This window comes from Bos taurus, chromosome 6 (genome assembly GCF_002263795.3).
Source record: "Bos taurus isolate L1 Dominette 01449 registration number 42190680 breed Hereford chromosome 6, ARS-UCD2.0, whole genome shotgun sequence".
Taxonomy (NCBI): domain Eukaryota; kingdom Metazoa; phylum Chordata; class Mammalia; order Artiodactyla; family Bovidae; genus Bos; species Bos taurus.
The window spans coordinates 45,360,825-45,372,741 of NC_037333.1; the positions used below are offsets into that span (position 1 = coordinate 45,360,825).

The 11,917-nt window shown below is 42.9% G+C and overlaps 1 long non-coding RNA gene across 1 annotated transcript; it reads right to left on the reverse strand.

Moving 5' to 3' along the window:
* Window positions 1–3,757: 3,757 nt before the first annotated feature.
* On the reverse strand, window positions 3,758–7,611 carry LOC112447153 (uncharacterized). Its single transcript, XR_003035263.2, has 3 exons — window positions 7,510–7,611; window positions 4,741–4,900; window positions 3,758–3,974 (listed from the first exon to the last, which is right to left on the reverse strand). It is a non-coding gene; the product is annotated as an uncharacterized lncRNA (long non-coding RNA).
* Between the last annotated feature and the right edge of the window lie 4,306 nt (window positions 7,612–11,917).

Genomic DNA, 11,917 nt, shown 5'->3' on the forward strand with positions numbered 1-11,917 from the left:
CAACCCACTGAACCATGACAGATACAAATAAACTGTTTGAGACACTGAGTTTGGGGGTTGTCTATTCACGGCAATAGATAACTGAAACAGTGCCCCTAATTTTTAATATTTTAACTGAACTGTGTAGTTGGCGTTGAGCTTCCTGGCATTCAAAGCAGAAAGAGGAGCAGGGTGGATTATACGCACTTCTTCTTGTCTTGAGGTGCTATGATTCCCTTGAATGGATAGTTGATCTGACCCATCTCCTTGCAGACAAATCAGAATGAAAATTAAACTACCCTGCTTACATGACAATCTCTCCTATTTTTACCAAAATTACAATTGCTAAGATTCTATAATCTGCCTTGCTAGAGTGAACCAAAGAGTTGCAGGTGTCATTACGGAGAAGATGTCCCTGCATTTGGCTCAAGTCTTTCAGAACAGAACTCAAGCCCATTTTCTCCCGTTTGGTTCCCAGTGCGTCTTCTGCCTCCTCCCTCATTCCAATCCCAAATTAAGTCACAAACAGGCTTGGTGACTCCGGGGTCCTGAGCAGCCAAAATTCATGATTAAAATAGAAATGCCAGACACAGTTGAAACAGAAGCAGATTGGATGATTTATTCAAACCTTCAGGGAAAGGTACTATTGAGCCCAGAACTGAAATTTAGACCTGTGGCTCCTAATCAACTAGTAGGCAGTGCTTCCCTGGTGCTAACCCCCCAAAACGGGCACAAAAGACATAAAATATATACCAGTGCTCATGTCTTGTGTCCTTTAGAACCCATGCTCTGGAAGGTCAGGAACTATTTCCATCTTCTGAATAGTACAATGTTTAATGCCTTACTGCTGCTTATTAAAGCTTTTCTTCATTAAGTGACCTTCCAAGTTTATGGCTATAAACCACCTCGGATGAGTGTGAGTCAGTGGTTTCCATTCTTTCCGGTATGACCTTGACACTTGGGACCAGCAGGCAATCAATGCCCAGGACATTCTGGGGAGTCTGGATCAGCACATGGGGTATTGGAAGTGACCTCAGTCACTTGGGACCTGAACTAAGCCCACGTAGCCCTGTAAAGGTAGTGAAAATTGTCTTTTGGGTCCTGAACCTCATTTTCTATATTCTTCCCCCTTGTTTGTCTTCACAATTGGACATCAAGGTCCTTATGCTGAAGCTCCTTGTGGATAGCCTAATGGTTGGGAGAAAGGGCCAGACTCACATCCCAGCTGAGTTCCTTACCCTACATTTGCATAAACACTTTCTGAGCATCAAGACATTTCATAATCCAGTTTTAGTTCACTGCTTCAATAGTCCCATGGAGTAGGTGGTTATTGGTTGAACTGTGTCCTCTAAAACGACAGGTTGGAGTACTAACCCCTGGTACCTGTCAGTATGACTTTATTTGAAAATAGAGTTTTTGCAGATGATTTCCAGTTAAGGTGAGATCATAAGAGGGGCCCTAATCCAGTACTACTGCTGTACTCAGAGAAGATGGAAATCTGAACATAGGCATGCACAGAGGGATGGCAGTGTGAAGGCACAGAGGGATGGCAGTGTGAAGACGCAGAGGGAAGACGGCCGTGTGAAGACATCAGTAGAGACTGGAGTTTTGCTACCACGAACCAAGGAATGACTGGGTCTACCAGAAACTGGAAGAGACAAGGAAGGATCCTTGTCTAGAGGCTTCAAAAGGAGCATGGCTTTGCCAGAGCTCAGATTTTGGACTCTTGCCTTCTGGAACTGTAAGACTATTGTAATGTCTATTGTTTCAAGCCACCCAGTTTGTGACATATTGTTCTAGTGGAGCTAGAAAACTAACATATAAGTGTTATCATTTTTCTTATTTTTTTTAATTCCATGTCTTTGGGTCCTTACTGTGTCCCAGGCTCTGTGCTGAGCTCTGGAACCTGGACACAAAGCTTTAAGTAAATACGGAGCAAATCTGAGACCATGAGCCATCTGGTGAATTTCCACACTCATGCCCTTGTGTCTCGGGCTCAATCCAGCCATCCCCCACCTGTCTGGTGTGTGCTGGTTCCCACATCTGGCTAGGGGACAGACGATACTGGCACTGGAAGTGCTTGGGAGGTCTCCTGACCCGTCTTCCTGCTTTTCTGGTTTTCCAGGGGTGCCCGCTGAGGTTCCAAGGGATCTTGCCACCTGCAGAAAGGCAGCCTTGGGCTCCACCACATCTTTTCCCTCCCTGACTCTGATTAATTCATGTTATGAATAAATTCAACAAACAACAAATGTTTGTCGAATGAACACTAAATTATTAATGACTGGTAAAGAGAATGCGTTATGCTTCCCAGAGGTATTTGAATGTGGAACAATGCTTTCACCCAGAGAAGGGAATTTCCGGGCGTGGGATGGGGGTGGGAGTAGGGTGGACCAAGCAGAGTGGGGATTTGGGGACGAGTGCAGTCTTCTGCAGGTCTTTTATCTTATATCTCGAAAGTAACTTCTGTGTCTGTTCAGGATGCGGCTGGCTGCCTTCGAGGATTCTAGAAGAGGGCTGAGGAAGAGCTGGGTCTGCCCCGTACTTTGGGAGGCCATGCAGGGCTATGACCAGTACCCTCCCAGATGCAGAAGTAGGCACTGGCCTCATTATATGCATGTACCATGGCTGCTGTTTTAAACTCCAATACTGCTGAACAATTCAGAAATAGATCCATTATAGGTCTGCTTTAGCCCCAGGGCTTTAACACAGGTCACTAGAAAATCCACGATTGCACAGTAATTCAAACTCTCAAGAGGGAAAGAAAAAAATTCTCTTCAGCACTTCCTCATCCACCTCCCCCCCATCCTCACCCCAACATAACAGAGAACACCTCTTCATTTCTGTAGTGCTTTGGAATAAATAGCTCTTACATTGAACTTGAAATCTAAATTTTTCTTCAGCTATTAATTGATAAGAGGAGCTCATTTTACCTCTCATGCTCTGAAGTAAGATTACAGTGTAAATAAACTGGGTCAGGTTTAGCAGGATGGACGTGAACTGTTCCCTAATTCCTTTTAATCTCTGTAAAGGAATAACTAGGATTTGGACATCAACATTCAATAAGCAATTATGTCGCCCCTTCAGACTCCATCTAAATCAGTCCACTGTTCTCTCAAAAGGAATCCAACGAACCGCCAAAGTGTGCTCTTAAATTGCAGTCTCCTTGGTTTGTTCTGGCCCCTGGGAGGAAGGGAGGTTGTAGGAGGGATTTGATTTGATTTATATTAATTTTTAGAGTATCAGGGATTTCTTGTTTTACTTGACATGGATCAGGGAAAAGGGGTCAGTAAACAAGGTTTTCTCAACTACTGATCGCTACACCATGCTCAGCGTCTCAGGAGCCTGCTTTCTCATTTTCTCAGTGCCTTAGAATCATTATCTAATTATTAATCTCACTCTAGAGTTCTGAGGAGCTTATGATGCCCATTGACGTTAATGAAGGCTTTTACCTATAGATCCGGCACTAAATCATTGTGATTGACTGACTACCCACAATCTGGTAGGCACTGATAGAACTGGCAGAGGAGAAAAAGAATTTAGAACAGAAGGAATTAAGAAGAGAAAGAAAGAGAAAGTGTGTGGAAGGAGGAGGGTCGAGAAACCAAACCCAGAGTGGAACTTCAAAACAACTCATTAGGAAAATGGGGCAGTTAAGGAAGAAATCACCAAGTAATCTGCTTACACTTTAATTAATTATTCATTTATATATATTTACGTGGCACACTTTCTCTAGGGAACCCAATGTGCTTTGCAAACGTATTAAATAATTAACTCTCTCAAATCTGAGTGAAGTGGAAAGGCAGTGAAAATATTCCAGGAAGAGCCAAGCAGGTTGGTGAGTGATGACCAGATGTGTTGCTTTGAAAAGGCAAATCCACATGGCACCTGGCAGAGACCACAGGACACGAGGCTTCTTCTGGGGGCTGACACTCTGGAGGTCTGTCTTAGCACCTTCCAGAGTAAGCAGGGTTTTTTTTTAATGTAGATAAATGATGCTAGAAGGACAGACAAACACATAAATGGAGATGAATTACTATAGAAATCCAGTATATTTTTGAGAGAAGCTGTTATTAGAAGAAAGTCGAATGGGAAACGTTAAAAAAATACTGCCTTCAAGACAAAAATAAAAGGAAGTATTTCAAATCAAGAACATCAAATATGGCATTAAATAAAATGAAACTGCAAAGGCCAAACACCCAATGATGAGCCATAACATTTACTAGGCTGTGTTTGAACATATTTTCAGTTTCTAAAATTGTATCTTCACTACACTGTTGACAAGACACATATTAAAAAAAAAAACAAACATACCTTTAACACAAATGGTTTAAATATCTCTGTGGGAAGTATAAATGTATTTGCCAAATCATCAGAGGACAAAACCAAACAAAAATCATAGGAAATGAAAAAAAATTAAAAAACCGAGAAGTGAAAAGTGGCAGATATGTGGCTGTAGTGAGTGTGGCTGCAGAATGAGTAGGGTAGCCATGTGCCGCCCTAGGCTAAGACCTCTTGGTCAATTACAGGAAGAGACTTCAGTTCACTGCATCTTACAGTTGATAAACCGGAATCCACACACATAGAACAGGCATGGTCCTTGGAGAGATCAAAGTGATTAAAACCACAACATGTAATCATTCACTTACCTATCACCCAGTGACACACAGCCCAGCAGCTAATGTTGAGATTTGGCCAATTAGCCCATAGGAAGTCTCAGTGTGGGAGAGAGATGGTAATGAACAAGAAGACAGGTTTTCTTACCTCCTTAAAATGAAAGATGACCTTACCCTAAGTCCATTGGCAGGAAATTCAAATAAAAAGGAAAGGGTGGTGAGTTGCAGGGGAAGACACTTTTAAAAAAATCATTCTATGGATCCCCAACTCCATCTGGAATCTTGACTGCTTTCAATTTTTATTTTACCTTTAAAAAAACAAACAAACAGGGATTTGTCTTCCTTGGTATGTGGGATAGAATTGGTTCTCTACCAACTCCCAATCAAGGACCTTTGAGCAAGTCCCTTCACCCTCCTAAGCAGGCTTTACCCATTGAAAATGATGCCAGCCACTCTCAGGATTGTTCCTAGGATTAAAGGACACGGTGGCTGAGAAGTGCTTTGCAAACTACACAGATGAGGGGTTATTTGTATCATTTTGGATAGGGATCAAAGTCTTACTATTCAGGACACACACTTCTGAGCATCAGGAACGAGAACCTCAGAGGTCTCTGTCTCCCCCCTTTTCCCATAGACCAACATCCCACGCTGCTACCACTGAAATATTCCAACATCATGCTCCGGTTTCAAAGACGTTGGTCTCATTTTTATTGCTTGCTTTCCCCCTGGACTCATCCCAGTTTATCTAGTGAAGTTCAGCCTTAGTCAGGGAGCAGTTTTCAGCCTTCACATAAATAGACCAGCATCTTCCTACCTAACCCTCCTCCTTCCAGCAGCACAGACCACAAAACAAAACCAAACAAGCCCTGTCCCTGTATTCTTTCAGGGACTGTAGATAAATTCTCCTTTCCCCAGATAAACACAAAGGCTGCCTATTGGGCTTCCCTGGTGGTTCAGTCAGCAAAGAATCTGCCTTCAATGCAGGAGACCTGGGTTCCATCCCTGGGCCGGTAAGATCCCCTGGAGAAGGGAATAGCTACCCACTCCAGTATTCTTGCCTGGAGAATCCTCATGGACTGAGGAGACTGTTGGGCTACAGTCCATAGGATCGCAAAGATTTGGACACAACTGAAGTAACTGAGTGTACACACACACAAGCTATATTATTAAGGCACTATTAATATTTTAGGTAATATTTTATTATCATTTACATAAGGACTCTATTCAAGAATATTTGCTATAGCTATAGTTTGAATCTATTTTATATACTACATATAGAAAGCAAACAACTATATATTAGAGATTAAGATTAAACTTATTTAATCTTATTATACAAAATAAGATTAAACTTATTTTGTATATATAAGTCTATATATTTTATATATACATACAATTCACTTAAATTTGTCTATATCTAACCTCAACTCACCAGATTTAAAGTTAGGATGGTTGACAGGTACTTCCCTGACATTTCTAAATCCTGCATCTCCAATTATACAGAAGAAACATCTGCCTACCCAGCCAATTTAACAAAAATAGGCAAAATAAGGGGAAAAGCCCTGGCAGCATCAAGGTGAGAAGCAACACTCCTTAAATGATAACGCCAGATCCCCCAACTGTGATCTCATTAAACCTCAACACACTAAGATGAAGGATTCAGTCACTGCTTTTATTTTTATTCTCAGGGAAAAAGACAGTAGAGGTCCAAGGAGATTGAGCCAATTTTCAAGGTCACTCACGTACAGCACAGTAAAGAAGCTAAAAGCCAAATATCTTCAGTCTGCCTGGCTGCAGCGGCCCCCGCTGGACACCAATGCCTGTCCCAGCAGAGGACGGGGAGCACTGCACCCCAGACAGGCACTTCACCCTCTTGGGAAATTTCACAAGGCTTTTTCCATTCCTCCAGACTATGGGTAAGCATCCAAATGATTGTATTACAGCATTGAATATCCTCCCATTTCCCACCCAAACTGAGAAATATTTAAAGGCTTAAAAGCACAGAACATGAACAACCGGTTATTTTTCGGTGCTGCTATTCTTCTGCAAAGAAAGAAATGGCAAAACCGTCTTTGCACTCCCAACTTAAAATTAAAAAGTGGACTTGCAAAATCAAAAGTTCAGCTTCCCTCAGTGAATAGAAAGGGGTTTGCCCCTTAGCTGGGAGTTTCAAGTAGTCATTTTCACACATGTGCTATGTGTCTAAATAGTTTGAGAAGTAAAAGTGATTTCAGGTTGAAAAACCTCTCGCCACATTCCATTGCAAAATTCAAACATTCTTACATGGAACAATCTTAAGATTATTGGCAATGCATACTTTTATTTCACAATAGTCTCTACATCATACATATTAATTATGGATCCTCTAGTACAGGCTTTCAAAAGTCGGGGGGGTGGTGAACTTTTCCCTCCAGGGGACATTTGGCAATGTCTGGAGACATTTTTGCTTATCACAACTAGGAGAGGGGATGTCGTGCTATTGGCATCGAATGAGGGGAGGGCAGGGATGCTGTTAAACATGCTATTGGCACAATGCATAGGACAAGCCCCGCAACAAAGAATGACCCAGCCCCAAATGCCAACAGTGCCAAGGCTGAGAAACTCTGCACTATGACCATCACATCCAACATTCAGGAAATAGGTGCCCCTTCCCTTCCATCCCCGCCCAGAATTCTGCTCGAATTCTTATTGTTGTTACTGTTGTCTTAGCAGGCTCCACATTACAATAGCCTAAACCAAAAATAATTTTTCAGATCTTTTGCATCTCCAAATGTTGAATACCTGGAGTCTGAAAATGCCATTTGCAATGTACTTTATGATTTGCATTATAAATGGGGTCAAGAACGTTTATATTCTGCATTTGTCTATATTTAATCTAGGTTGTAAATGGAAGCTCCAGCACACAAAGGCCACACATTACCTTTCTGGGGAGAGATTATGTCAGTCGGTTGGGTGCACTGTGTTCTATTAAAGTTGAAACCAGGCTTCCCTGTCAGACTCTTACAGCTCAATACATTTTAGTCTCCCAGCAGAAAGCACAGGCGACCGGCAAATGGCTCCTTGTGCACAGAGGAGAGAGCGGATCCGGACCACTGGAGCGTGGCCGGCCACCACCCCTTAGCATCCTCCCCATTACCCACCCAGGCTTGGGAGAGAAGCCTGCCTGACAGCTATCAGGGCACATCTGCAATCGAGTCAAGTAAACGCCCTGGGGCTGTGTAAGGCGAGAACAAGAGGTTCTAAAACCCTCTTCCTTGCATATCTCTGAGTCCCACAACTCACACTGTGCAATTGGATCTCTTCCTGTCCTCCACCTATTCTTCCCCATGTGCCAGCTTGGCTCTTAAGATAAAGACAAAGCTCCTTTAGTGCCTGCAAGGTCCTACCCACTGTCTTTACTCTCGCTGCTCCTGCCACACTGATCTAATCCTCACATAAGGCACTGTCCCACCACAGGGCCTTTGCACAAGCTGTTCCCATTTCCTCGAGCTCCCCTCCACTCCCCCGACCTTACCTAGTTAATTCACTTGCTGGTTTAACAGACATCAGCTCAGCCCATCACTTCCTTAAGAACACTTCCCAGACCTCCCTAAATCAAAGCCCTCGAATGCACATCTCCATCTTGCTCTTCCTTCAGAGCATTCACACTGATGCACATTTACAATCATTTGTGTAATTATTTGAATAATGTCTGGCTAGGACACATCTGGAGAAGGCAATGGCACCCCACTCCAGCACTCTTGCCTGGAAAATCCCATGGACGGAGGAGCCTGGTGAGCTGTAGTCCATGGGGTCGCTAAGAGTCGGACATGACTGAGCGACTTCAGTTTCACTTTTCACTTTCATGCATTGGAGAAGGAAATGGCAACTAACTCCAGTGTTCTTGCCTGGAGAATCCCAGGGATGGGGGAGCCTGGTGGGCTGCCGTCTATGGGGTTGCACAGAGTCGGACACAACTGAAGCGACTCAGCAGCAGCAGCAGCAGGACACATCATTATACTCTGAACAACAAGCACAACACTTGCCATATCACAGATGCTGGGTAAGTATTTGTTATTTGACCATGTAATTAGACATTAAACATAAAGTGAACGAAACGACATGATTGAATGAATGAAACTATTCTAAAATGTAAAATCACCAGCCAAGATATAGGTGTGAACCTGTGTGTGTGCTTAGGTCTAGGTAACCATTTGGATTGTCAGCATTCAGCATTTAGATTATTGAAAGGAGCAGAAGAGAAACCTTGCCTACAAAACAACTGAGAAAAAATTGTATACCTCACTTACAGCATCATTAAGTTAGAGAACAACTCCCACACTGTGCTTTAGGATGAAGCCAACATCCAGATTCTCATCGCAAATTTGGCTCCCCTAGAATTCTCTTCTTCTCTTCCCTGATCCTGCTGCTTCCTAAACGTGAAATAGTCACAGCTGCACCATTCCTTTACTTTTTTTCTCTTTTTTTGGCGTGGCTAACCTTCCTTCTTTAGTTGTATGTTGTGAAGTACCCAAGAAGCCAAGAGCACCATTTGAGATATTTATTTATCTATTTCATTTGAGATATTTAAATATGAATTTGAGAAATGATTCTGACTTAGATATAAAAGCCCACAGTCACCATGATGAACATGACTGCAATGTTTAAAATCCCTAAATAAAGAGTTGCAGCATTTTCTGCATATTCATTGCTGAAATGAATATTATATATGATTCCTGACTTTGTAAGCATTCAAACCAGGCGAGAAGGGAATGAGGATTTGCTTAGTTTTATCAATGAAAACAGACTGCACTTGACCAAAGAAAGAACGATTTCCTCTAGGATAGAGTGATGTGTACATGGAAAGCAGTTCTGTGTATTAGTCTCTGAGCAAAGCTTTATTTTTATACTATTGTGTCATTTTATGCACAGTCCCCAAGTGCCTTGTCAGTGACAGCCACTCATTAAATCACTTAAACTATCATATAAAGATGGAATTTAAGCTACACTAAGCAGGGCAGTCCATTAGCAAATACTTATGGCTCCCCATGGAGTCCCAAGAATTCCTGCAGGTGATGGAGGTATATATTAAAGGAGTATACGGTCCGTTTCCTTGAAAGGACTTGGAGGCAAATCTAAGTGACAGAGAGATGAATGTGTGATCAAAATAAGATTATTCAGATAAGAACTGTCTTGGAAAAATAAATTGAAGGTCAGCAGTGGGTCCTCCTCACAGACAGAGGAGGGAAGCTGGGCTCTGAATAAAAAAGTTGGTGAAAGGCTAGAAGGTTATGCTGCTGCTGCTGCTGCTAAGTCACTTCAGTCGTGTCCGAGTCTGTGCGACCCCATAGGCGGCAGCCCACCAGGCCCCACTGTCCCTGGGATTCTCCAGGGAAGAACACCAGAGTGGCTTGCCATTTCCTTCTCCAATGCATGAAAGTGAAAAGTGAAAGGGAAGTTGCTCAGTCGTGTCCGACTCTTCGTGACCCCATGGACTGCAGCCTACCAGGCTCCTCCATCCATGGGATTCTCCAGGCAAGAGTACTGGAGTGGGGCGCCATTGCCTTCTCCGCTAGAAGGTAATAACTCTGGCTAAAGAACTTCTAAGAGGTCAGTTTGGTTGAGCTCCTCCACTTTGGGATGGGTGAAGCCACAGGATAAACTTGGTACATTTTCCAGAAAGGTCAATTTTCCCTTTCTGGCAAAAAATGTATAATATTTTTCAACATGGAAACAAACGTGGCTATTATCATGGGGGGATAATTTTTTAAAAAACCTAAGAAAATGTGGTACCACAAGAACTTTCACAGACTGAAGGTGGGTGCACAAATGGGTTCAGTCACTCTGGAAAACTATTAGGGAGTTTCAGTTCATCTGAAATATGCAAAACCCATGATCTAGAGGTCTACTTCTAGATATGAAAGTGAAAAGTGCAAGTGAAGTCGCTCAGTTGTGTCCGACTCTTTGCGACCCCATGGACCATAGCTTACCAGGCTCCTCTGTCCATGGGATTTTCCAGGCAAGAGTACCGGAGCAGGTTGCCATTTCCTTCTCCAGGGGATCTTCCTGACCCAGGGATCAAACCCAGGTCTCCAGCATTGCAGACACACGCTTTACCATCTGAGCCACCAGGGAAGCCCACTTCTAGATATATATAATCCCAATTTCATGCTCAGGTGTACCAAGAGATATTTATAAGAACGTTCATAATAATCAACAACTGGATACAGTCTCAATGCCCATCAACGATGAGATGTATAAGTAGATCATGAAAAGTGAAAGTGAAAGTTTTAGTCACTCAGCCATGTCCATGGACTGTAGCCCACCAGGCTCCTCTGGCCATGAAATTCTCCAGGCAAGAATATTTTAGTGGGTTGCCATTCCCTTCTCCATGGGTTCAGTCACTCTGGAAAACCAGGGGATTGAACCCAGGTCTCCTGCAGATTCTTTGCCATCTGAGCCACCAGGGAAGCCCATAAGTAGATCATGGAGTCCTCACATAATGCGCACATGGCAATGAAAATGGGTGAACTACACCCACACGCGGCATCACAGGCGAATCTCACAAACATATTGAGTGAAAGAAGCCATGCACAAAGAAATAAATAGTGCATGATTCCATTTACATAAAATCTCAAAATAGGCAAAATGGACAATAGTAGCTGGTTTCCTTCAGGGAGAAGAGAGCGAGGTACAAAAGGGTGAGGTCTTATGGGGCATTTGTTTACCTGGTGGTCAGAAGCCTTGTGCTAATTCATTACGCTGTTTATGCTTTGTGTCCTTTCTAAAATGTATGTTATACATATTTAATCATATTCTGAAGATTAATTTTTTTCTTAAAACATGTGACCCTTTGAAAATAAAAACACTAGCTTTCAGAGAAGTATGTTGCTTGTGGGTGGGACTACCTCCCACCCTCACTACCCCAAATTGGCTGCAGTATGTGTTCATCCTTGGTGATTAAGTTCAAGAGGTATTGGCAAGACAGAGAGGCTATCATGGAAGACCTGGGAGCTAGGAAGTGGATGGGAGTTGGCCAGGTTGTTGGCCAGCTCTGGTGGGGAGTCCATCAGGGACACTATTTCCTGGGGATTGCCAAATGTAAGCACTAGACCAGGGTTACCTGAAGAGACTGGAAACAAATTAACCCACAATGCAAGAGGAATTGAGTTTAAGTATAAAAGTCACAGGATAGAGCCAGATAAATGGTACCAAATGACAGATACAAGGGATGAGACCGTAAAGAGGAAACAACTGGAAAGAAGTTGCTGAGGAGTCCGAGTAAGGCCAGAAAATAGAAAGATGGATTCATCTTCCAGAAAGCTGAAACCCAGGGGACTAGGACTCTT